The 23,891-nt window shown below is 42.3% G+C and overlaps 25 non-coding genes across 25 annotated transcripts; 10 read left to right on the top strand and 15 right to left on the bottom strand.

The window, feature by feature from the left end:
* Positions 1 to 307: 307 nt before the first annotated feature.
* Positions 308 to 379, bottom strand: Trnaq-uug (transfer RNA glutamine (anticodon UUG)). The gene has a single exon. It is a non-coding gene; the product is annotated as a tRNA-Gln (tRNA).
* A 550-nt stretch (positions 380 to 929) lies between these two features.
* On the bottom strand, positions 930 to 1,001 carry Trnaq-uug (transfer RNA glutamine (anticodon UUG)). The gene has a single exon. It is a non-coding gene; the product is annotated as a tRNA-Gln (tRNA).
* Positions 1,002 to 1,553: 552 nt separating this feature from the next.
* Trnaq-uug (transfer RNA glutamine (anticodon UUG)) lies at positions 1,554 to 1,625 on the bottom strand. Its single transcript has one exon. It is a non-coding gene; the product is annotated as a tRNA-Gln (tRNA).
* A 272-nt stretch (positions 1,626 to 1,897) lies between these two features.
* On the top strand, positions 1,898 to 1,970 carry Trnak-cuu (transfer RNA lysine (anticodon CUU)). The gene has a single exon. It is a non-coding gene; the product is annotated as a tRNA-Lys (tRNA).
* A 3,101-nt stretch (positions 1,971 to 5,071) lies between these two features.
* Positions 5,072 to 5,144, top strand: Trnak-cuu (transfer RNA lysine (anticodon CUU)). Its single transcript has one exon. It is a non-coding gene; the product is annotated as a tRNA-Lys (tRNA).
* A 284-nt stretch (positions 5,145 to 5,428) lies between these two features.
* Positions 5,429 to 5,510, bottom strand: Trnas-gcu (transfer RNA serine (anticodon GCU)). Its single transcript has one exon. It is a non-coding gene; the product is annotated as a tRNA-Ser (tRNA).
* Positions 5,511 to 6,050: 540 nt separating this feature from the next.
* Positions 6,051 to 6,127, bottom strand: Trnas-gcu (transfer RNA serine (anticodon GCU)). The gene has a single exon. It is a non-coding gene; the product is annotated as a tRNA-Ser (tRNA).
* Positions 6,128 to 6,667: 540 nt separating this feature from the next.
* Positions 6,668 to 6,749, bottom strand: Trnas-gcu (transfer RNA serine (anticodon GCU)). The gene has a single exon. It is a non-coding gene; the product is annotated as a tRNA-Ser (tRNA).
* A 540-nt stretch (positions 6,750 to 7,289) lies between these two features.
* Trnas-gcu (transfer RNA serine (anticodon GCU)) lies at positions 7,290 to 7,371 on the bottom strand. The gene has a single exon. It is a non-coding gene; the product is annotated as a tRNA-Ser (tRNA).
* Positions 7,372 to 8,534: 1,163 nt separating this feature from the next.
* Trnas-gcu (transfer RNA serine (anticodon GCU)) lies at positions 8,535 to 8,616 on the bottom strand. Its single transcript has one exon. It is a non-coding gene; the product is annotated as a tRNA-Ser (tRNA).
* Positions 8,617 to 9,422: 806 nt separating this feature from the next.
* Trnak-cuu (transfer RNA lysine (anticodon CUU)) lies at positions 9,423 to 9,495 on the top strand. Its single transcript has one exon. It is a non-coding gene; the product is annotated as a tRNA-Lys (tRNA).
* Positions 9,496 to 13,783: 4,288 nt separating this feature from the next.
* Trnak-cuu (transfer RNA lysine (anticodon CUU)) lies at positions 13,784 to 13,856 on the top strand. The gene has a single exon. It is a non-coding gene; the product is annotated as a tRNA-Lys (tRNA).
* Positions 13,857 to 14,405: 549 nt separating this feature from the next.
* Positions 14,406 to 14,478, top strand: Trnak-cuu (transfer RNA lysine (anticodon CUU)). Its single transcript has one exon. It is a non-coding gene; the product is annotated as a tRNA-Lys (tRNA).
* Positions 14,479 to 15,027: 549 nt separating this feature from the next.
* Positions 15,028 to 15,100, top strand: Trnak-cuu (transfer RNA lysine (anticodon CUU)). The gene has a single exon. It is a non-coding gene; the product is annotated as a tRNA-Lys (tRNA).
* Positions 15,101 to 18,558: 3,458 nt separating this feature from the next.
* Positions 18,559 to 18,640, bottom strand: Trnas-gcu (transfer RNA serine (anticodon GCU)). Its single transcript has one exon. It is a non-coding gene; the product is annotated as a tRNA-Ser (tRNA).
* Positions 18,641 to 19,180: 540 nt separating this feature from the next.
* On the bottom strand, positions 19,181 to 19,262 carry Trnas-gcu (transfer RNA serine (anticodon GCU)). Its single transcript has one exon. It is a non-coding gene; the product is annotated as a tRNA-Ser (tRNA).
* Positions 19,263 to 21,049: 1,787 nt separating this feature from the next.
* Positions 21,050 to 21,131, bottom strand: Trnas-gcu (transfer RNA serine (anticodon GCU)). Its single transcript has one exon. It is a non-coding gene; the product is annotated as a tRNA-Ser (tRNA).
* Positions 21,132 to 21,314: 183 nt separating this feature from the next.
* Positions 21,315 to 21,387, top strand: Trnak-cuu (transfer RNA lysine (anticodon CUU)). The gene has a single exon. It is a non-coding gene; the product is annotated as a tRNA-Lys (tRNA).
* Positions 21,388 to 21,672: 285 nt separating this feature from the next.
* Positions 21,673 to 21,754, bottom strand: Trnas-gcu (transfer RNA serine (anticodon GCU)). Its single transcript has one exon. It is a non-coding gene; the product is annotated as a tRNA-Ser (tRNA).
* Positions 21,755 to 21,937: 183 nt separating this feature from the next.
* Trnak-cuu (transfer RNA lysine (anticodon CUU)) lies at positions 21,938 to 22,010 on the top strand. The gene has a single exon. It is a non-coding gene; the product is annotated as a tRNA-Lys (tRNA).
* Positions 22,011 to 22,215: 205 nt separating this feature from the next.
* Trnaq-uug (transfer RNA glutamine (anticodon UUG)) lies at positions 22,216 to 22,287 on the bottom strand. The gene has a single exon. It is a non-coding gene; the product is annotated as a tRNA-Gln (tRNA).
* A 7-nt stretch (positions 22,288 to 22,294) lies between these two features.
* On the bottom strand, positions 22,295 to 22,376 carry Trnas-gcu (transfer RNA serine (anticodon GCU)). Its single transcript has one exon. It is a non-coding gene; the product is annotated as a tRNA-Ser (tRNA).
* Positions 22,377 to 22,559: 183 nt separating this feature from the next.
* Positions 22,560 to 22,632, top strand: Trnak-cuu (transfer RNA lysine (anticodon CUU)). The gene has a single exon. It is a non-coding gene; the product is annotated as a tRNA-Lys (tRNA).
* Positions 22,633 to 22,917: 285 nt separating this feature from the next.
* On the bottom strand, positions 22,918 to 22,999 carry Trnas-gcu (transfer RNA serine (anticodon GCU)). Its single transcript has one exon. It is a non-coding gene; the product is annotated as a tRNA-Ser (tRNA).
* A 183-nt stretch (positions 23,000 to 23,182) lies between these two features.
* Trnak-cuu (transfer RNA lysine (anticodon CUU)) lies at positions 23,183 to 23,255 on the top strand. The gene has a single exon. It is a non-coding gene; the product is annotated as a tRNA-Lys (tRNA).
* The last annotated feature ends 636 nt before the right edge of the window (positions 23,256 to 23,891 follow it).

The following is a 23,891-nucleotide window of genomic DNA, read 5'->3' as shown; positions in this document are numbered from 1 at the left end:
TTAGTGGCGGCACCTAAAAACTAATTAGCCCGGCCAGCTCAGTCGGTAAAGCATGAGACTCTTAATCTCAGGGTGGTGTGTTCGAGCCCCACGTTGGGCTTTTTCTGATAGACTTTGGATTGCATTACGAACGCGCCATGGAAATCACCAAGTCTCCTTCTAAGCATGAGTGGTGCCATAAAATTGGAAAAAGTTGAAGAAATGACTTGAAAGCATTCAAATATGGCTTAGTCAATTTTAGATAAATCAGCTTTTCACTCACGTATTTTTTAAACAAAAGATTAAATCAGAATTCGAAAACAAGTTCAAGTTCTACCGAGATTTGAACTCGGATTGCTGGATTCAAAGTCCAGAATGCTAACCATTACACCATAGAACCGAATGTGCAACGAAGATGGGATTAGAACCCACGCGGGCAGAGCCCAATGGATTAGCAGTCTATCGCCTTAACCAATCGGCCACATCGTCTGTTTCTGTACCACGTCTACTTTATGGAAAGCAAACATTGCTGAACCTGTTTCGACTCACGTAACCTTTTACCAGCCCAAACAGTAGGATTACGCGAGTGGCCCAATTTTAAGTAATCTTAGGTGTGGTCAATTGTTGCGTAGGTCCAAGACAGCTTTAATGGCGGAACCTAATAACGATCCAGCCCGGCTAGCTCAGTCGATAGAGCATGAGACTCTTATTCTCAGGGTCGTGGTTTCGAGCCCCACGTTGAGCGTTTTCTGATACACTTTTAATTGCATTACGCACGCGCAGCAGAAATCACTAATTCTCCTCTAATCATGAGTGCCGCCATAAACCTGGCAAGTGTTGAAGAAATGACTTGGAAGCATTCAAATATGGCTTAGTCAATTTCAGATAAATCATCCCTTACTCACGTATTTCTTAAGAAAATGTTTAAATCAGAGTTCAGAAAGAAAGTCAGGTTCTACCGAGATTTGAACTCGGATCACTGGATTCAAAGTCCAGAGTGCTAACCCTTACACCATAGAACCGAATGTGCGACAAAGATGGGATTCAAACCCTCGCGGGCAGAGTCCAATGGATTAGCAGTCCATCGCCTTGACCACTCGGCCACCTCGTCTGTTTCTGTACCACGTCTACGTTATGGAAAGCAAACATTGCTGAAACTGTTTCGACTCACGTAATCTTTTACCAGCCCAAACAGTAGGATTACGCGAGTGGCCCAATTTTAAGTAATCTAAGGTGTGGTCAATTGTTGCGTAAGTCCAAGACGGCTTTAGTGGCGGCACCTAAAAACTAATTAGCCCGGCCAGCTCAGTCGGTAAAGCATGAGACTCTTAATCTCAGGGTGGTGTGTTCGAGCCCCACGTTGGGCTTTTTCTGATAGACTTTGGATTGCATTACGAACGCGCCATGGAAATCACCAAGTCTCCTTCTAAGCATGAGTGGTGCCATAAAATTGGCAAAAGTTGAAGAAATGACTTGAAAGCATTCAAATATGGCTTAGTCAATTTTAGATAAATCAGCCTTTCACTCACGTATTTTTTAAACAAAAGATTAAATCAGAATTCGAAAACAAGTTCAAGTTCTACCGAGATTTGAACTCGGATTGCTGGATTCAAAGTCCAGAATGCTAACCATTACACCATAGAACCGAATGTGCAACGAAGATGGGATTAGAACCCACGCGGGCAGAGCCCAATGGATTAGCAGTCTATCGCCTTAACCAATCGGCCACCTCGTCTGTTTCTGTACCACGTCTACTTTATGGAAAGCAAACATTGCTGAACCTGTTTCGACTCACGTAACCTTTTACCAGCCCAAACAGTAGGATTACGCGAGTGGCCCAATTTTAAGTAATCTTAGGTGTGGTCAATTGTTGCGTAGGTCCAAGACAGCTTTAATGGCGGAACCTAATAACGATCCAGCCCGGCTAGCTCAGTCGATAGAGCATGAGACTCTTAATCTCAGGGTCATGGGTTCGAGCCCCACGTTGGGCATTTTCTAATAGACTTTGGATTGCATTACGAAGGCGCCGTGGAAATCACAAATTCTCCTCTAAGCATGAGTTCTGCCATAAACCTGGCAAATGTAGAAGAAATGACTTGAAAGCATTCAAATATGGCTTAGTCAGTTTTAGATAAATCAGCCTTTCACTCACTCGGGCAACTTACGGAACGTCTGGAATTTTTTCGGGTAAAGCACGTATATAACGCGTTTTCACAATTTTATACCGCGTTTTGCTATCTGACGTGTTTGTTTTGACGTGGTGTTTTTGTGTATGACTACATCGATGATGAGCCAATTTTTTAAGATTGTGAAGGAAGGCGCCGCCATCTTCAGGAAAGTGATGTTGACAAAGGTACCCGTAGTGATTACACAGAAAATCAAGGTTTGTTAAATTATTACTGATATATATTTAAACTACTAGTAAAAGCATAATTAAAATTATATATATATTTAATTAAGAATACCTGGAAATGTCGTAGATCACAGCGGATTAGCTAGCTAAAATAGTTGTGGGTGCAAGTCCCACCTCTGTACAAAAAGAGTAGCTTAATTAGAAAAGCAATTTAGCTAGTGTTCTCTTAGATTAAGTATAGCCAGTAAGTAAATACATTAAAGGTTCCCTCCAACGTTTTAATGATGCTACCTAATTAAGTTCTATTCATATAAGTATTTAAGAAAATAACATTCGTTTTTTACAGAAAAGTTTAGTACAGCAAAAAATTGTAAATAAACTTTCAAATTTTGAGCTACCTCACTTCATGCGGCTTTATCATGCTCCAATTCTTCTCGAACTTTGAAATTCATAATGGCTGCATAATTGACGTCACAAGGACCATTTACATGAGCTTATCTTTGCTGTACTGAATGATTAAAACTGCAAAAACGTAAAAAAACATTTCCAGTGCAAATTTCTATTTTATTAATTAAATTAAAAAATTTCTTCCTGGAAAAGTACACAACTGCATGCACATATATACCTTGGATCCTTTTTCCATGTTATTTACATCTTCCAATAACACAGCTTTATTAAAATTTATTTTATTAGGGTCTGGGCTATGCCGCTTCTTTTTACCTAGTGCTGCATCTACTTCTCCACATTGATGTTTTTTTCCTAAAAATGTGAATATAAATAATTAGTTTTTACAAAGAAAATTTGATATGAAAGAGAAAGAAAAGGAATGAGTAATGATCACCTATGATTCTCTGGAGAGCTTCATCCTTTATCTCAAAATACTGGATTGATCGTGATTTTCTGTATGAAGATGCAGACTGTCTGATCCTGAAAACAGTTTCCATTGCCTTGCCACTTCTGTAACATTTGCTTTCCAAGGACTTTTTTGTTCTGCTGTTCCGCTGTCTAATTCCTTTTTTTTCTGCAAATCAGACTTAGCCTCAACTAAATTTACAGATCTAATTAAATGTGAGGACTTTAGTGTGTCATATATGCTATCCCACTTCGAATTTATTGATTTAAGTGCTCCTTCTGCATTAATTTTCATATATTTCATGTCATTTTTTGTTGACTGTATTTCAAATGAGATGGTGAAAGAGCTGTCTCCTGTTTTTTTCTTATTCTTAGGTGTGTTCATTTTATTAGGTGTTAGCACTCACCAATTCTGTCCTGATGGGTGTCTTTATATCTATTGACTTGTTTGTATTTAAAGGTGTATTTATGTTCACTGCTTCTGGTGTATTTTGCTTGCACACAATTGGTGTGTTTATAGACATATTTTTATTTAACGGTGTGTTTGTATTGATAGCTATATTTGTAATACTGTCTAATGTGTTTGTTATGTCCAAGAAAACTTTTTTTGATGTTTTATATTTTTTATTTCGGCGTCCAGTTGCAGTAGGAAACGTATTTTTTCCTCTAGTAGTAAAAAAGAACCATCCTTCACAATTATGATTGTGTGTGTATTTTTTTCTACATTGCTGAATTTGTTCCAAACATCTCTGGAATAGTCCTTTAAGTACTTCACCCTGATATTGCCATGCATTTTCTTTTTCTAACAAAGGAAACAAGCTCCTTGGCCTTCCTGTTAAAGTGAGATTTCTTCAAGTTTACACAAGAAGGGAACATAGAAATGAAGGCTTTGTATCTGACACCTTCATGGTGGTAACTTACACTCTGGATCTCACGTAAAACCTCTCCTCGCATAAAGGCGCATTAAAAATAATTTGCCATGCAACCATGGAATGAATTTCTCTGCCTCCAATTCCCGCTAAATATCCGCCATTTCCATTAAAAATTCTCCCGCGCGTTTTACATCTGCTGGCATCACGGAAAAGTTCCGACGCAGGCACGGCAATAATGTCAAAACCGTGAATTTTTGCCGACACATTCTATTTCTGACAAATATTCTTGTGAAAGTGACGGAAAAGCATGATCGCATTATGCGCGTAGGACTTACGACATATTTTGTTGACGTAATACATCCACAAAATGATTACGAACGGTAAAAAAGCCGTTCAAAGATTGTCGTATTTGTATTTTTCGAGATATTCGCGAAAAGAGGATTGTTCAAAAACCTTCAAATCGAGGCTGTGACGTCATAATATTTAATTTACATTTAAAACACCTTTTTTCAGGAAGCCCTAAAGTCATGTTAACTATTGGACATTCATCTGTTATTGTGACTAGTACCCTTAAAGTGCACCGATGAATTTAACAAATCCCAGACGTTCCGTAAGTTGCCCGAGCACGTATTTTTTAAACAAAAGATTAATTCAGATTTCGAAAAGAAGGTCAGGTTCTACCGAGATTTGAACTCGGATCGCTGCATTCAAAGTCCAGAATGCTAACCATTACACCATAGAACCGAATGTGCGACGAAGTTGGATTAGAACCCACGCGGGCAGAGCCCAATGGATTAGCAGTCCATCGCCTTAACCACTTGGCCACCTCGTCTGTTTCTGTACGATGCCTACTCTATGGAAAGCTAACATTGCTGAACCTGTTTCGACTCACGTAACCTTTTACCAGCCCAAAAAGAAGGATTACGCGAGTGGCCCAATTTTAAGTAACCTTAGGTGTGGTCAATTGTTGCGTAAGTCCAAGACGGCTTTAGTGGCGGCACCTGAAAACGAAGCAGCCCGGCTAGCTCAGTCGGTAGAGCATGAGACTCTTAATCTCACGGTCGTGAGTTCGAGCCCCACGTTCGGCGTTTTCTGATAGACTTTGGATTGCATTATGAACGCGTCGTGGAAATCACCAATTCACCTCTAAGCATGAGTTCCGCCATAAACCTGGCAAATGTTGAAGAAATGACTTGAAAGCATTCAAATATGGCTTAGTCAATTTTAGATAAATCATCCCTTCCTCACGCATTTCTTAAACAAATGATTAAGTCAGAGTTCAAAATGAAAGTCAAGTTCTACCGAGATTTGAACTCGGATCGCTGGATTCAAAGTCCAGAGTGCTAACCATTACAGCATAGAACCGAATGTGCGACGAAGATGGGATTCGAACCCACGCGGGCAGAGCCCAATGGATTAGCAGTCCATCGCCTTAACCACTCGGCCACCTCGTCTGTTTCTGTACCACGTCTACATTATGGAAAGCTAACATTGCTGAACCTGTTTCGACTCACGTGACATTTTACCAGCCCAAACAGTAGGAGTACGCGGGCGACCCAATTTTAAGTAATTTTAGGTGTGGTCAATTGTTGCGTAAGTCCAAGACGGCTTTAGTGGCGGCACCTAAAAGCGAATCAACCCGGCTAGCTCAGTCGGTAAAGTATGAGACTCTAAATCTCAGGGTCGTGGGTTCGAGCCCCACGTTGGGCTTTTTCTGATAGACTTTGGATTGCATTACGAACGCGCCATGGAAATCACTAAGTCTCCTTCAAGCATGAGTTCCGCCATAAACCTGGCAAATGTTGAAGAAATGACTTGAAAGCATTCAAATATGGCTTAGTCAATTTTAGATAAATCATCCCTTCCTCACGCATTTCTTAAACAAGTGATTAAGTCAGAGTTCAAAATGAAAGTCAAGTTCTACCGAGATTTGAACTCGGATCGCTGGATTCAAAGTCCAGAGTGCTAACCATTACAGCATAGAACCGAATGTGCGACGAAGATGGGATTCGAACCCACGCGGGCCCAATGGATTAGCAGTCCATCGCCTTAACCACTCGGCCACCTCGTCTGTTTCTGTACCACGTCTACATTATGGAAAGCTAACATTGCTGAACCTGTTTCGACTCACGTGACATTTTACCAGCCCAAACAGTAGGAGTACGCGGGCGACCCAATTTTAAGTAATTTTAGGTGTGGTCAATTGTTGCGTAAGTCCAAGACGGCTTTAGTGGCGCCACCTAAAAGCGAATCAACCCGGCTAGCTCAGTCGGTAAAGTATGAGACTCTAAATCTCAGGGTCGTGGGTTCGAGCCCCACGTTGGGCTTTTTCTGATAGACTTTGGATTGCATTACGAACGCGCCATGGAAATCACTAAGTCTCCTTCAAGCATGAGTTCCGCCATAAACCTGGCAAATGTTGAAGAAATGACTTGAAAGCATTCAAATATGGCTTAGTCAATTTTAGATAAATCATCCCTTCCTCACGCATTTCTTAAACAAGTGATTAAGTCAGAGTTCAAAATGAAAGTCAAGTTCTACCGAGATTTGAACTCGGATCGCTGGATTCAAAGTCCAGAGTGCTAACCATTACAGCATAGAACCGAATGTGCGACGAAGATGGGATTCGAACCCACGCGGGCAGAGCCCAATGGATTAGCAGTCCATCGCCTTAACCACTCGGCCACCTCGTCTGTTTCTGTACCACGTCTACATTATGGAAAGCTAACATTGCTGAACCTGTTTCGACTCGCGTGACATTTTACCAGCCCAAACAGTAGGAGTACGCGGGCGACCCAATTTTAAGTAATTTTAGGTGTGGTCAATTGTTGCGTAAGTCCAAGACGGCTTTAGTGGCGGCACCTAAAAGCGAATCAACCCGGCTAGCTCAGTCGGTAAAGTATGAGACTCTAAATCTCAGGGTCGTGGGTTCGAGCCCCACGTTGGGCTTTTTCTGATAGACTTTGGATTGCATTACGAACGCGCCATGGAAATCACTAAGTCTCCTTCAAGCATGAGTTCCGCCATAAACCTGGCAAATGTTGAAGAAATGACTTGAAAGCATTCAAATATGGCTTAGTCAATTTTAGATAAATCATCCCTTCCTCACGCATTTCTTAAACAAGTGATTAAGTCAGAGTTCAAAATGAAAGTCAAGTTCTACCGAGATTTGAACTCGGATCGCTGGATTCAAAGTCCAGAGTGCTAACCATTACAGCATAGAACCGAATGTGCGACGAAGATAGGATTCGAACCCACGCGGGCAGAGCCCAATGGATTAGCAGTCCATCGCCTTAACCACTCGGCCACCTCGTCTGTTTCTGTACCACGTCTACATTATGGAAAGCTAACATTGCTGAACCTGTTTCGACTCACGTGACATTTTACCAGCCCAAACAGTAGGAGTACGCGGGCGACCCAATTTTAAGTAATTTTAGGTGTGGTCAATTGTTGCGTAAGTCCAAGACGGCTTTAGTGGCGGCACATAAAAGCGAATCAACCCGGCTAGCTCAGTCGGTAAAGTATGAGACTCTAAATCTCAGGGTCGTGGGTTCGAGCCCCACGTTGGGCTTTTTCTGATAGACTTTGGATTGCATTACGAACGCGCCATGGAAATCACTAAGTCTCCTTCTAAGCATGAGTGGTGCCATAAACTTGGAAAAAGTTGAAGAAATGACTTGAAAGCATTCAAATATGGCTTAGTCAATTTTAGATAAATCATCCCTTCCTCACTTAACTCATAAACAAATGATTAAATCAGAGTTCAAAAAGAAAGTCAGGTTCTACCGAGATTTGAACTCGGATCGTTGGATTCAAAGTCCAGAGTACCAACCATTACACCATTGAACCGAATGTGCGACGAAGATGGGATTCGAACCCACGCGGGCAGCGCACAATGGACTAGCAGTCCATCACCTTAACCACTCGGTCACCTCGTCTGTTTCTGTACCACGTGTACCTTATGGAAAGCAAACATTGCTGAACCTGTTTCGACTCACGTAACCTTTTACTAGCCCAAACAGTAGGATTACGCGAGTGGCGCAATTTTAAGTAATTTTAGGTGTGGTCAATTGTTGCATAAGTCCAAGACGGCTTTAATGGCGGAACCTTATATCGTATCATCCCAGCTAGCCAGTCAGAAGACTATGAGACTCTTAATATCAGGGTCGTGGGTTCGAGCCTCACGTTGGGCGTTTTCTGCTGCACTTTTAATTGCATTATGAACGCGCCGTTGAAATCACAAATTCTCCTCTAAGCATGAGTTCTGCCATAAACCTGGCAAATTTTGAAGAAATGATTTGAAAGCATTCAAATATGGCCTAGTCAATTTTGAATAAATCAGCCTTTTCCTCACGTATATTTCAAACAAAAGATTAAATCAGAATTCAAAAAGAAGGTCAGGTTCTACCGAGTGTTCAACTCGGATCGCTGGATTCAAAGTCCAGAGTGCTAACCATTACACCATAGAACCGAATGTGCGACGAAGATGGGATTCGAACCCACGCGGGCAGAGCCCAATGGATTAGCAGTCCATCGCCTTAACCACTCGGCCATCTCGTCTGTTTCTGTACCACGTCTACTTTATGGAAAGCTAACATTGCTGAACCTGTTTTGACTCATGTAACCTTTTACCAGCCCAAACAGTAGGATTACGTGAGTGGCCCAATTTTAAGTAATCTTAGGCGTGGTCAATTGTTGCGTAAGTCCTAGACGGCTTTAACGGCGGAATCTAATAACGAATCGGCCCGGCTAGCGCAGTCGGTACAGCATGAGACTCTTCATCGTAGGGTCGTGGGTTCGAGCCCCACGTTGGGAGTTTTCTGATACACTTTTAATTGCATTACGAACGCGCCGTGGAAATCACCAATTATGCTCTAAGCCAGAGTTCTGCCATAAACCTGGCAAACGTTGAAGAAATGACTTGAAAGAACTCAAATATGGCTTAGTCAATTTTAAATAAATCAGCCTTTCCCTCACGTATTTTTTAAACAAAAGATTAAATCAGAATTCAAAAAGAAGGTCAGGTTCTACCAAGATTTGAACTCGCATCGCTGGATTCAAAGTCCAGAATGCTAACCATTACACCATAGAACCGAATGTGAGATGAAGATGGGATTTGAACCCGCGCGGGCAGAGCCCAATGGATTTGCAGTCCATCGCCTTAACCACTCGGCCACCTCGTCTGTTTTTGTACAACGTCTACTTTATAGAAAGCTAACATTGCTGAACCTGTTTTGACTCACGTAACCTTTTACCAGCCCAAGCCGTAGGAGTACGCGAGCGACATAATTTTAAGTAACTTTAGGTGTGGTCAAATGTTGCGTAAGTCCAAGACGGCTTTAGTGGCGGCACCTAACAACGAATCAGCCCGGCTAGCTCAGTCGGTAGAGCATGAGACTCTTAATCTCAGGGTCGTGGTTTCGAGCCCCACGTTGGGCGTTTTCTGATACACTTTTAATTGCATTACGCACGCGCCGTGGAAATCACCAATTCTCCTCTAAGCATGAGTGCCGCCATAAACCTGGCAAATGTTGAAGAAATGACTTGGAAGCATTCAAATATGGCTTAGTCAATTTTAGATAAATCATCCCTTGCTCACGTATTTCTTAAACAAATGATTAAATCAGAGTTCAGAAAGAATGTCCGGTTCTACCGAGATTTGAACTCTGATCGCTGGATTCAAAGTCCAGAGTGCTAACCATTACAGCATAGAACCGAATGTGCGACGAAGATGGGATTCGAACCCACGCGGGCAGAATCCAATGGATTAGCATTCCATCGCCTTAACCACTCGGCCACGTCGTCTGTTTCTGTACCACGTCTACTTTATAGAAAACTAACATTGCTGAACCTGTTTCGACTCACGTAACATTTTACCAGCCCAAGCAGTAGGAGTACGCGAGCGACCCAATTTTAAGTAATTTTAGGTGTGGTCAATTGTTGCGTAAGTCCAAGACCGCTTTAGTGGCGGCACCTAACAACGAATCAGCCTGGCTAGCTCAGTCCGTAAAGCATGAGACTCTTAATCTCAGGGTGGTGTGTTCGAGCCCCACGTTGGGCTTTTTCTGATAGACTTTGGATTGCATTACGAACGCGCCATGGAAATCACCAAGTCTCCTTCTAAGCATGAGTGATGCCATAAAATTGGCAAAAGTTGAAGAAATGACTTGAAAGCATTCAAATATGGCTTAGTCAATTTTAGATAAATCAGCCTTTCACTCACGTATTTTTTAAACAAAAGATTAAATCAGAATTCGAAAACAAGTTCAAGTTCTACCGAGATTTGAACTCGGAGTGCTGGATTCAAAGTCCAGAATGCTAACCATTACACCATAGTACCGAATGTGCAACGAAGATGGGATTAGAACCCACGCGGGCAGAGCCCAATGGATTAGCAGTCTATCGCCTTAACCAATCGGCCACCTCGTCTGTTTCTGTACCACGTCTACTTTATGGAAAGCAAACATTGCTGAACCTGTTTCGACTCACGTAACCTTTTACCAGCCCAAACAGTAGGATTACGCGAGTGGCCCAATTTTAAGTAATCTTAGGTGTGGTCAATTGTTGCGTAGGTCCAAGACAGCTTTAATGGCGGAACCTAATAACGAATCAGCCCGGCTAGCTGAGTCGATAGAGCATGAGACTCTTATTCTCAGGGTCGTGGTTGCGAGCCCCACGTTGGGCGTTTTCTGATACACTTTTAATTGCATTACGCACGCGCAGTAGAAATCACTAATTCTCCTCTAAGCATGAGTGCCGCCATAAACCTGGCAAGTGTTAAAGAAATGACTTGGAAGCATTCAAATATGGCTTAGTCAATTTTAGATAAATCATCCCTTCCTCACGTATTTCTTAAACAAATGATTAAATCAGAGTTCAGAAAGAAAGTCAGGTTCTACCGAGATTTGAACTTGGATCGCTGGATTCAAAGTCCAGAGCGCTAACCATTACAGCATAGAACCGAATGTGCGACGAAGATGGGTTTCGAACCCATGCGGGCAGAATCCAATGGATTAGCAGTCCATCGCCTTAACCACTCGGCCACCTCGTCTGTTTCTGTACCACGTCTACTTTATAGAAAGCTAACATTGCTGAACCTGTTTCGACTCACGTAACATTTTACCAGTCCAAGCAGTAGGAGTACGCGAGCGACCCTATTTTAAGTAATTTTAGGTGTGGTCAATTGTTGCGTAAGTCCAAGACGGCTTTAGTGGCGGCACCTAACAACTAATCAGCCTGGCTAGCTCAGTCGGTAAAGCATGAGACTCTTAATCTCAGGGTCGTGTGTTCGAGCCCCACGATGGGCTTTTTCTGATAGACTTTGGATTGCATTACGAACGCGCCATGGAAATCACCAAGTCTCCTTCTAAGCATGAGTGGTGCCATAAACTTGGCAAAAGTTGAAGAAATGACTTGAAAGCATTCAAATATGGCTTAGTCAATTTTAAATAATTCAGCCTTTCCCTCACGTATTTTTTACACAAACGATTAAATCAGAATTCAAAAAGAAGGTCAGGTTCTAACGAGATTTGAACCCGGATCGCTGGATTCAAAGTCCAGAATGCTAACCATTACACCATAAAACCGAATGTGCGACGAAGATGGGATTCGAACTCACGCGGGCAGAGCCCAATGGATTAGCAGTCCATCGCCTTAACCACTCGAACGCCTCGTCTGTTTCTGTACCACGTCTACGTTATGGAAAGCTAACATTGCTGAACCTGTTTCGACTCACGTAACCTTTTACCGTCCCAAACAGTAGGATTACGCGTGTGGCCCACTTTTAAGTAATCTAAGGTGTGGTCAATTGTTGCATAAGTCCAAGACGGCTATAGTGGTGGCACCTAAAAACGAATTAGCCCAGCTAGCTTTGTCGGTGGAGCATGAGACTCTTAATCTCAGGGTCGTGGGTTCGAGCCCCATGTTGGGCGTTTTCTGATACACTTTTAATTGCATTACGAACGCGCCTTGGAAATCACCAATTCTCCTCTAATCATGAGTTCTGCCATAAACCTGGCAAATGTTGAAGAAATGACTTGAAAGCATTCAAATATGGCTTAGTCAATTTTAAATAATTCAGCCTTTCCCTCACGTATTTTTTACACAAACGATTAAATCAGAATTCAAAAAGAAGGTCAGGTTCTAACGAGATTTGAACCCGGATCGCTGGATTCAAAGTCCAGAATGCTAACCATTACACCATAAAATGGAATGTGCGACGAAGATGGGATTCGAACTCACGCGGGCAGAGCCCAATGGATTAGCAGTCCATCGCCTTAACCACTCGAACGCCTCGTCTGTTTCTGTACCACGTCTACGTTATGGAAAGCTAACATTGCTGAACCTGTTTCGACTCACGTAACCTTTTACCGTCCCAAACAGTAGGATTACGCGTGTGGCCCACTTTTAAGTAATCTAAGGTGTGGTCAATTGTTGCATAAGTCCAAGACGGCTATAGTGGTGGCACCTAAAAACGAATTAGCCCAGCTAGCTTTGTCGGTGGAGCATGAGACTCTTAATCTCAGGGTCGTGGGTTCGAGCCCCATGTTGGGCGTTTTCTGATACACTTTTAATTGCATTACGAACGCGCCTTGGAAATCACCAATTCTCCTCTAATCATGAGTTCTGCCATAAACCTGGCAAATGTTGAAGAAATGACTTGAAAGCATTCAAATATGGCTTAGTCAATTTTAAATAATTCAGCCTTTCCCTCACGTATTTTTTACACAAACGATTAAATCAGAATTCAAAAAGAAGGTCAGGTTCTAACGAGATTTGAACCCGGATCGCTGGATTCAAAGTCCAGAATGCTAACCATTACACCATAAAATCGAATGTGCGACGAAGATGGGATTCGAACTCACGCGGGCAGAGCCCAATGGATTAGCAGTCCATCGCCTTAACCACTCGAACGCCTCGTCTGTTTCTGTACCACGTCTACGTTATGGAAAGCTAACATTGCTGAACCTGTTTCGACTCACGTAACCTTTTACCGGCCCAAACAGTAGGATTACGCGTGTGGCCCACTTTTAAGTAATCTAAGGTGTGGTCAATTGTTGCATAAGTCCAAGACGGCTATAGTGGTGGCACCTAAAAACGAATTAGCCCAGCTAGATTTGTCGGTGGAGCATGAGACTCTTAATCTTAGGGTCGTGGTTTCGAGCCCCACGTTGGGCGTTTTCTGATAGACTTTGCATTGCATTACGAACGCGTCGTGGAAATCACCAATTCACCTCTAAGCATTAGTTCCGCCATAAACTTGGCAAATGTTGAAGAAATGACTTGAAAGCATTAAAATATGGCTTAGTCAATTTTAGATATATCAGCATTTTCCTCACGTATTTCTTAAACAAATGATTAAATCAGAGTTCAAAAAGAAGGTCAGGTTCCACCGAGATTTGAACCCGGATCGCTGGATTCAAAACCCAGAGTGCTAACCCTTACACCATAGAACCGAATGTGCGACGAAGATGGGATTCGAACCCACGCGGGCAGAGCCCAATTGATTAGCAGTCCATCGCCTTAATCACTCGGCCACCTCGTCTGTTTCTGCACCACGTCTACTTTATGGAAAGCTAACATTGCTGAACCTGTTTCGACTCACGTAACCTTTTACCAGCCCAAACAGTAGGATTACGCGAGTGGCCCAATTTTAAGTAATCTTAGGCGTGGTCAATTGTTGCGTAAGTCCAAGACGGCTTTAATGGCGGAACCTAATAACGAATCAGCCCGGTTAGCTCAGTCGGTAGAGCATGAGACTCTTAATCTCAGGGTCATGGGTTCGAGCCCCATGTTGGGCGTTTTCTAATACACTTTTAATTGCATTACGAACGCGCCTTGGAAATCACCAATTCTCCTCTAATCATGAGTTCTGCCATAAACCTGGCAAATGTTGAAGAAATGACTTCGAAGCATTCAAATATGGCTTACTCAATTTTAGATAAATCATCCCTTCCTCACGTATTTCTTAAGAAAATGTTTAAATCAGAGTTCAGAAAGAAAGTCAGGATCTACCGAGATTTGAATTCGGATCACTTGATATAAAGTCCAGAGTGCTAAACCTTACACCATAGAACCGAATGTGCGACGAAGATGGGATTCAAACACTCGCGGGCAGAGCCCAATGGGTTAGCAGTCCATCGCGTTAACCACTCGGCCACCTCGTCTGTTTCTGTACCACGTCTACGTTATGGAAAGCTAACATTGCTGAAACTGTTTCGACTCACGTAACCTTTTACCAGCCCAAACAGTAGGATTACGCGGTTGGCCCAATTTTAAGTAATCTAAGGTGTGGTCAATTGTTGCGTAAGTCCAAGACGGCTTTAGTGGCGGCACCTAAAAATTAATCAGCCCGGCTAGCTCAGTCGGTAAAGCATGAGACTCTTAATCTCAGGGTCATGGGTTCGAGCCCCACGTTGGGCATTTTCTAATAGACTTTGGATTGCATTATGAAGGCGCCGTGGAAATCACCAATTCTCCTCTAAGCATGAGTTCTGCCATAAACCTGGCAAATGTAGAAGAAATGACTTGAAAGCATTCAAATATGGCTTAGTCATTTTTAGATAAATCAGCCTTTCACTCACGTATTTTTTAAACAAAAGATTAATTCAGATTTCGAAAAGAAGGTCAGGTTCTACCGAGATTTGAACTCGGATCGCTGCATTCAAAGTCCAGAATGCTAACCATTACACCATAGAACCGAATGTGCGACGAAGTTGGATTAGAACCCACGCGGGCAGAGCCCAATGGATTAGCAGTCCATCGCCTTAACCACTCGGCCACCTCGTTTGTTTCTGTACCACGTCTTCGTTATGGAAAGCTAACATTGCTGAAACTGTTTCGACTCACGTAACCTTTTACCAGCCCAAACAGTAGGATTACGCGGTTGGCCCAATTTTAAGTAATCTAAGGTGTGGTCAATTGTTGCGTAAGTCCAAGACGGCTTTAGTGGCGGCACCTGAAAATTAATCAGCCCGGCTAGCTCAGTCGGTAAAGCATGAGACTCTTAATCTCAGGGTCATGGGTTCGAGCCCCACGTTGGGCATTTTCTAATAGACTTTGGATTGCATTACGAAGGCGCCGTGGAAATCACAAATTCTCCTCTAAGCATGAGTTCTGCCATAAACCTGGCAAATGTAGAAGAAATGACTTGAAAGCATTCAAATATGGCTTAGTCAATTTTAGATAAATCAGCCTTTCACTCACTCGGGCAACTTACGGAACGTCTGGAATTATTTCGGGTAAAGCACGTATATAACGCGTTTTCACAATTTTATACCGCGTTTTGCTATCTGACGTGTTTGTTTTGACGTGGTGTTTTTGTGTATGACTACATCGATGATGAGCCAATTTTTTAAGCTTGTGAAGGAAGGCGCCGCCATCTTCAGGAAAGTGATGTTGACAAAGGTACCCGTAGTGATTACACAGAAAATCCAGGTTTGTTAAATTATTACTGATATATATTTAAACTACTAGTAAAAGCATAATTAAAATTATAGATATATTTAATTAAGAATACCTGGAAATGTCGTAGATCACAGCGGATTAGCAAGCTAAAATAGTTGTGGGTGCAAGTCCCACCTCTGTACAAAAAGAGTAGCTTAATTAGAAAAGCAATTAAGCTAGTGTTCTCTTAGATTAAGTATAGCCAGTAAGTAAATACATTAAAGGTTCCCTCCAACGTTTTAATGATGCTACCTAATTAAGTTCTATTCATATAAGTATTTAGGAAAGTAACATTCGTTTTTTACAGAAAAGTTTAGTACAGCAAAAAATTGTAAATAAACTTTCAAATTTTGAGCTACCTCACTTCATGCGGCTTTATCATGCTCCAATTCTTCTCGAACTTTGAAATTCATAATGGCTGCATAATTGACGTCACAAGGACCATTTACATGAGCTTATCTTTGCTGTACTGAATGATTAAAACTGCAAAAACGTAAAAAAACATTTCCAGTGCAAATTTCTATTTTATTAATTAAATTAAAAAATTTCTTCCTGGAAAAGTACACAACTGCATGCACATATATACCTTGGATCCTTTTTCCATGTTATTTACATCTTCCAATAACACAGCTTTATTAAAATTTATTTTATTAGGGTCTGGGCTATGCCGCTTCTTTTTACCTAGTGCTGCATCTACTTCTCCACATTGATGTTTTTTTCCTAAAAATGTGAATATAAATAATTAGTTTTTACAAAGAAAATTTGATATGAAAGAGAAAGAAAAGGAATGAGTAATGATCACCTATGATTCTCTGGAGAGCTTCATCCTTTATCTCAAAATACTGGATTGATCGTGATTTTCTGTATGAAGATGCAGACTGTCTGATCCTGAAAACAGTTTCCATTGCCTTGCCACTTCTGTAACATTTGCTTTCCAAGGACTTTTTTATTCTGCTGTTCCGCTGTCTAATTCCTTTTTTTTCTGCAAATCAGACTTGGCCTCAACTAAATTTACAGATCTAATTAAATGTGAGGACTTTAGTGTGTCATATATGCTATCCCACTTCGAATTTATTGATTTAAGTGCTCCTTCTGCATTAATTTTCATATATTTCATGTCATTTTTTGTTGACTGTATTTCAAATGAGATGGTGAAAGAGCTGTCTCCTGTTTTTTTCTTATTCTTAGGTGTGTTCATTTTATTAGGTGTTAGCACTCACCAATTCTGTCCTGATGGGTGTCTTTATATCTATTGACTTGTTTGTATTTAAAGGTGTATTTATGTTCACTGCTTCTGGTGTATTTTGCTTGCACACAATTGGTGTGTTTATAGACATATTTTTATTTAACGGTGTGTTTGTATTGATAGCTATATTTGTAATACTGTCTAATGTGTTTGTTATGTCCAAGAAAACTTTTTTTGATGTTTTATATTTTTTATTTCGGCGTCCAGTTGCAGTAGGAAACGTATTTTTTCCTCTAGTAGTAAAAAAGAACCATCCTTCACAATTATGATTGTGTGTGTATTTTTTTCTACATTGCTGAATTTGTTCCAAACATCTCTGGAATAGTCCTTTAAGTACTTCACCCTGATATTGCCATGCATTTTCTTTTTCTAACAAAGGAAACAAGCTCCTTAGCCTTCCTGTTAAAGTGAGATTTCTTCAAGTTTACACAAGAAGGGAACATAGAAATGAAGGCTTTGTATCTGACACCTTCATGGTGGTAACTTACACTCTGGATCTCACGTAAAACCTCTCCTCGCATAAAGGCGCATTAAAAATAATTTGCCATGCAACCATGGAATGAATTTCTCTGCCTCCAATTCCCGCTAAATATCCGCCATTTCCATTAAAAATTCTCCCGCGCGTTTTACATCTGCTGGCATCACGGAAAAGTTCCGACGCAGGCACGGCAATAATGTCAAAACCGTGAATTTTTGCCGACACATTCTATTTCTGACAAATATTCTTGTGAAAGTGACGGAAAAGCATGATCGCATTATGCGCGTAGGACTTACGACATATTTTGTTGACGTAATACATCCACAAAATGATTACGAACGGTAAAAAAGCCGTTCAAAGATTGTCGTATTTGTATTTTTCGAGATATTCGCGAAAAGAGGATTGTTCAAAAACCTTCAAATCGAGGCTGTGACGTCATAATATTTAATTTACATTTAAAACACCTTTTTTCAGGAAGCCCTAAAGTCATGTTAACTATTGGACATTCATCTGTTATTGTGACTAGTACCCTTAAAGTGCACCGATGAATTTAACAAATCCCAGACGTTCCGTAAGTTGCCCGAGCACGTATTTTTTAAACAAAAGATTAATTCAGATTTCGAAAAGAAGGTCAGGTTCTACCGAGATTTGAACTCGGATCGCTGCATTCAAAGTCCAGAATGCTAACCATTACACCATAGAACCGAATGTGCGACGAAGTTGGATTAGAACCCACGCGGGCAGAGCCCAATGGATTAGCAGTCCATCGCCTTAACCACTCGGCCACCTCGTCTGTTTCTGTACGATGCCTACTCTATGGAAAGCTAACATTGCTGAACCTGTTTCGACTCACGTAACTTTTTACCAGCCCAAAAAGTAGGATTACGCGAGTGGCCCAATTTTAAGTAACCTTAGGTGTGGTCAATTGTTGCGTAAGTCCAAGACGGCTTTAGTGGCGGCACCTGAAAACGAAGCAGCCCGGCTAGCTCAGTCGGTAGAGCATGAAACTCTTAATCTCACGGTCGTGAGTTCGAGCCCCACGTTCGGCGTTTTCTGATAGACTTTGGATTGCATTATGAACGCGTCGTGGAAATCACCAATTCACCTCTAAGCATGAGTTCCGCCATAAACCTGGCAAATGTTGAAGAAATGACTTGAAAGCATTCAAATATGGCTTAGTCAATTTTAGATAAATCATCCCTTCCTCACGCATTTCTTAAACAAATGATTAAGTCAGAGTTCAAAATGAAAGTCAAGTTCTACCGAGATTTGAACTCGGATCGCTGGATTCAAAGTCCAGAGTGCTAACCATTACAGCATAGAACCGAATGTGCGACGAAGATGGGATTCGAACCCACGCGGGCAGAGCCCAATGGATTAGCAGTCCATCGCCTTAACCACTCGGCCACCTCGTCTGTTTCTGTACCACGTCTACATTATGGAAAGCTAACATTGCTGAACCTGTTTCGACTCACGTGACATTTTACCAGCCCAAACAGTAGGAGTACGCGGGCGACCCAATTTTAAGTAATTTTAGGTGTGGTCAATTTTTGCGTAAGTCCAAGACGGCTTTAGTGGCGGCACCTAACAGCGAATCAACCCGGCTAGCTCAGTCGGTAAAGTATGAGACTCTAAATCTCAGGGTCGTGGGTTCGAGCCCCACGTTGGGCTTTTTCTGATAGACTTTGGATTGCATTACGAACGCGCCATGGAAATCACTAAGTCTCCTTCAAGCATGAGTTCCGCCATAAACCTGGCAAATGTTGAAGAAATGACTTGAAAGCATTCAAATATGGCTTAGTCAATTTTAGATAAATCATCCCTTCCTCACGCATTTCTTAAACAAGTGATTAATCCAGAGTTCAAAATGAAAGTCAAGTTCTACCGAGATTTGAACTCGGATCGCTGGATTCAAAGTCCAGAGCGCTAACCATTACAGCATAGAACCGAATGTGCGACGAAGATAGGATTCGAACCCACGCGGGCAGAGCCCAATGAATTAGCAGTCCATCGCCTTAACCACTCGGCCACCTCGTCTGTTTCTGTACCACGTCTACATTATGGAAAGCTAACATTGCTGAACCTGTTTCGACTCACGTGACATTTTACCAGCCCAAACAGTAGGAGTACGCGGTCGACCCAATTTTAAGTAATTTTAGGTGTGGTCAATTGTTGCGTAAGTCCAAGACGGCTTTAGTGGCGGCACATAAAAGCGAATAAACCCGGCTAGCTCAGTCGGTAAAGTATGAGACTCTAAATCTCAGGGTCGTGGGTTCGAGCCCCACGTTGGGCTTTTTCTGATAGACTTTGGATTGCATTACGAACGCGCCATGGAAATCACTAAGTCTCCTTCTAAGCATGAGTGGTGCCATAAACTTGGAAAAAATTGAAGAAATGACTTGAAAGCATTCAAATATGGCTTAGTCAATTTTAGATAAATCGTCCCTTCCTCACTTAACTCATAAACAAATGATTAAATCAGAGTTCAAAAAGAAAGTCAGGTTCTACCGAGATTTGAACTCGGATCGTTGGATTCAAAGTCCAGAGTACCAACCATTACACCATTGAACCGAATGTGCGACGAAGATGGGATTCGTACCCACGCGGGCAGCGCACAATGGACTAGCAGTCCATCGCCTTAACCACTCGGTCACCTCGTCTGTTTCTGTACCACGTGTACCTTATGGAAAGCTAACATTGCTGAACCTGTTTCGACTCACGTAACCTTTTACTAGCCCAAACAGTAGGATTACGCGAGTGGCGCAATTTTAAGTAATTTTAGGTGTGGTCAATTGTTGCATAAGTCCAAGACGGCTTTAATGGCGGAACCTTATATCGTATCATCCCAGCTAGCCCAGTCAGTAGACTATGAGACTCTTAATATCAGGGTCGTGGGTTCGAGCCTCACGTTGGGCGTTTTCTGCTGCACTTTTAATTGCATTATGAACGCGCCGTTGAAATCACCAATTCTCCTCTAAACATGAGTTCTGCCATAAACCTGGCAAATTTTGAAGAAATGATTTGAAAGCATTCAAATATGGCCTAGTCAATTTTGAATAAATCAGCCTTTTCCTCACGTATATTTCAAACAAAAGATTAAATCAGAATTCAAAAAGAAGGTCAGGTTCTACCGAGTGTTCAACTCGGATCGCTGGATTCAAAGTCCAGAGTGCTAACCATTACACCATAGAACCGAATGTGCGACGAAGATGGGATTCGAACCCACGCGGGCAGAGCCCAATGGATTAGCAGTACATCGCCTTAACCACTCGGCCATCTCGTCTGTTTCTGTACCACGTCTACTTTATGGAAAGCTAACATTGCTGAACCTGTTTTGACTCACGTAACCTTTTACCAGCCCAAACAGTAGGATTACGTGAGTGGCCCAATTTTAAGTAATCTTAGGCGTGGTCAATTGTTGCGTAAGCCCTAGACGGCTTTAACGGCGGAATCTAATAACGAATCGGCCCGGCTAGCGCTGTCGGTACAGCATGAGACTCTTCATCGTAGGGTCGTGGGTTCGAGCCCCACGTTGGGAGTTTTCTGATACACTTTTAATTGCATTACGAACGCGCCGTGGAAATCACCAATTATGCTCTAAGCCAGAGTTCTGCCATAAACCTGGCAAACGTTGAAGAAATGACTTGAAAGAACTCAAATATGGCTTAGTCAATTTTAAATAAATCAGCCTTTCCCTCACGTGTTTTTTAAACAAAAGATTAAATCAGAATTCAAAAAGAAGGTCAGGTTCTACCAAGATTTGAACTCGGATCGCTGGATTCAAAGTCCAGAGGGCTAACCATTACACCATAGAACCGAATGTGCGACGAAGATGGGATTCGAACCCACGCGGGCAGAGCCCAATGGATTAGCAGTCCATCGCCTTAACCACTCGGCCACCTCGTCTGTTTCTGCACCACGTCTACTTTATGGAAAGCTAACATTGCTGAACCTGTTTCGACTCACGTAACCTTTTACCAGCCCAAACAGTAGGATTACGCGAGTGGCCCAATTTTAAGTAATCTTAGGCGTGGTCAATTGTTGCATAAGTCCAAGACGGCTTTAATGGCGGAACCTAATAACGAATCAGCCGGGCTAGCTCAGTCGGTAGAGCATGAGACTCTTAATCTCAGGATCGTGGGTTCGAGCCCCATGTTGGGCGTTTTCTGATACACTTTTAATTGCATTACGAACGCGCCTTGGAAATCACCAATTCTCCTCTAATCATGAGTTCTGCCATAAACCTGGCAAATGTTGAAGAAATGACTTGAAAGCATTCAAATATGGCTTAGTCAATTTTAAATAAATCAGCCTGTCCCTCACGTATTTTTTCAACAAAAGATTAAATAAGAATTCCAAAAGAAGGTCAGGTTCTACTGAGATTTGAACTAGGATCGCTGGATTCAAATTCCAGAGGGCTAACCATTACACCATAGAACCGAATGTGCGACGAAGATGGGATTCGAACCCACGCGGTCAGAGCCCAATGGATTAGCAGTCCATCGCCTTAACCACTCGGCCACCTCGTCTGTTTCTGCACCCCGTCTACTTTATGGAAAGCTAACATTGCTGAACCTGTTTCGACTCACGTAACCTTTTACCAGCCCAAACAGTAGGATCACGCGAGTGGCCCAATTTCAAGTAATCTTAGGCGTGGTCAATTGTTGCATAAGTCCAAGACGGCTTTAATGGCGGAACCTAATAACGAATCAGCCGGGCTAGCTCAGTCGGTAGAGCATGAGACTCTTAATCTCAGGATCGTGGGTTCGAGACCCATGTTGGGCGTTTTCTGATACACTTTTAATTGCATTACGAACGCGCCTTGGAAATCACCAATTCTCCTCTAATCATGAGTTCTGCCATAAACCTAGCAAATGTTGAAGAAATGACTTCGAAGCATTCAAATATGGCTTAGTCAATTATAGATAAATCATCCCTTCCTCACGTATTTCTTAAGAAAATGTTTAAATCAGAGTTCAGAAAGAAAGTCAGGTTCTACCGAGATTTGAACTCGGATCGCTGGATTCAAAGTCCAGAGGGCTAACCATTACACCATAGAACCGAATGTGCGACGAAGATGGGATTCGAACCCACGCGGGCAGAGCCCAATGGATTAGCAGTCCATCGCCTTAACCACTCGGCCACCTCGTCTGTTTCTGCACCACGTCTACTTTATGGAAAGCTAACATTGCTGAACCTGTTTCGACTCACGTAACCTTTTACCAGCCCAAACAGTAGGATTACGCGAGTGGCCCAATTTTAAGTAATCTTAGGCGTGGTCAATTGTTGCATAAGTCCAAGACGGCTTTAATGGCGGAACCTAATAACGAATCAGCCGGGCTAGCTCAGTCGGTAGAGCATGAGACTCTTAATCTCAGGATCGTGGGTTCGAGCCCCATGTTGGGCGTTTTCTGATACACTTTTAATTGCATTACGAACGCGCCTTGGAAATCACCAATTCTTCTCCAATCATTAGTTCTGCCATAAACCTGGCAAATGGTGAAGAAATGACTTGAAAGCATTCAAATATGGCTTAGTCAATTTTAAATAAATCAGCCTTTCCCTCACGTATTTTTTCAACAAAAGATTAAATAAGAATTCGAAAAGAAGGTCAGGTTCTACTGAGATTTGAAGTAGGATCGCTGGATTCAAAGTCCAGAGGGCTAACCATTACACCATAGAACCGAATGTGCGACGAAGATGGGATTCGAACCCACGCAGGCAGAGCCCAATGGATTAGCAGTCCATCGCCTTAACCACTCGGCCACCTCCTCTGTTTCTGCACCACGTCTACTTTATGGAAAGCTAACATTGCTGAACCTGTTTCGACTCACGTAACCTTTTACCAGCCCAAACAGTAGGATCACGCGAGTGGCCCAATTTCAAGTAATCTTAGGCGTGGTCAATTGTTGCATAAGTCCAAGACGGCTTTAATGGCGGAACCTAATAACGAATCAGCCGGGCTAGCTCAGTCGGTAGAGCATGAGACTCTTAATCTCAGGATCGTGGGTTCGAGCCCCATGTTGGGTGTTTTCTGATACACTTTTAATTGCATTACGAACCCGCCTTGGAAATCACCAATTCTCCTCTAATCATGAGTTCTGCCATAAACCTGGCAAATGTTGAAGAAATGACTTCGAAGCATTCAAATATGGCGAGATTTGAACTCGGATCGCTGGATTCAAAGTCCAGAATGCTAACCATTACACCATAGAACCGAATGTGCGACGAAGATGGGATTAAAATCCACGCGGGCAGAGCCCAATGGATTAGCAGTCCATCGCCTTAACCACTCGGCCACCTCGTCTGTTTCTGTGCCACGTCTACTTTATGGAAAGCTAACATTGCTGAACCTGTTTCGACTCACGTAACCTTTTACCAGCCCAAACAGTAGGATTACGCGAGTGGCCCAATTTTAAGTAACCTTAGGTGTGGCCAATTGTTGCGTAAGTCCAAGACGGCTTTAGTGGCGGCACCTGAAAACAAATCAGCCCGGCTAGCTCAGTCGGTAAAGCATGAGACTCTTAATCTCACGGTCGTGAGTTCGAGCCCCACGTTCGGCGTTTTCTGATAGACTTTGGATTGCATTACGAACGCGTCGTGGAAATCACCAATTCACCTCTAAGCATGAGTTCCGCCATAAACCTGGCAAATGTTGAAGAAATG

Source organism: Hydractinia symbiolongicarpus, chromosome 14 (genome assembly GCF_029227915.1).
Source record: "Hydractinia symbiolongicarpus strain clone_291-10 chromosome 14, HSymV2.1, whole genome shotgun sequence".
Taxonomy (NCBI): Eukaryota; Metazoa; Cnidaria; class Hydrozoa; order Anthoathecata; family Hydractiniidae; genus Hydractinia; species Hydractinia symbiolongicarpus.
Note: the sequence above shows the minus strand (reverse complement) of the source record. Positions and strands in the feature narration are given on the sequence as shown.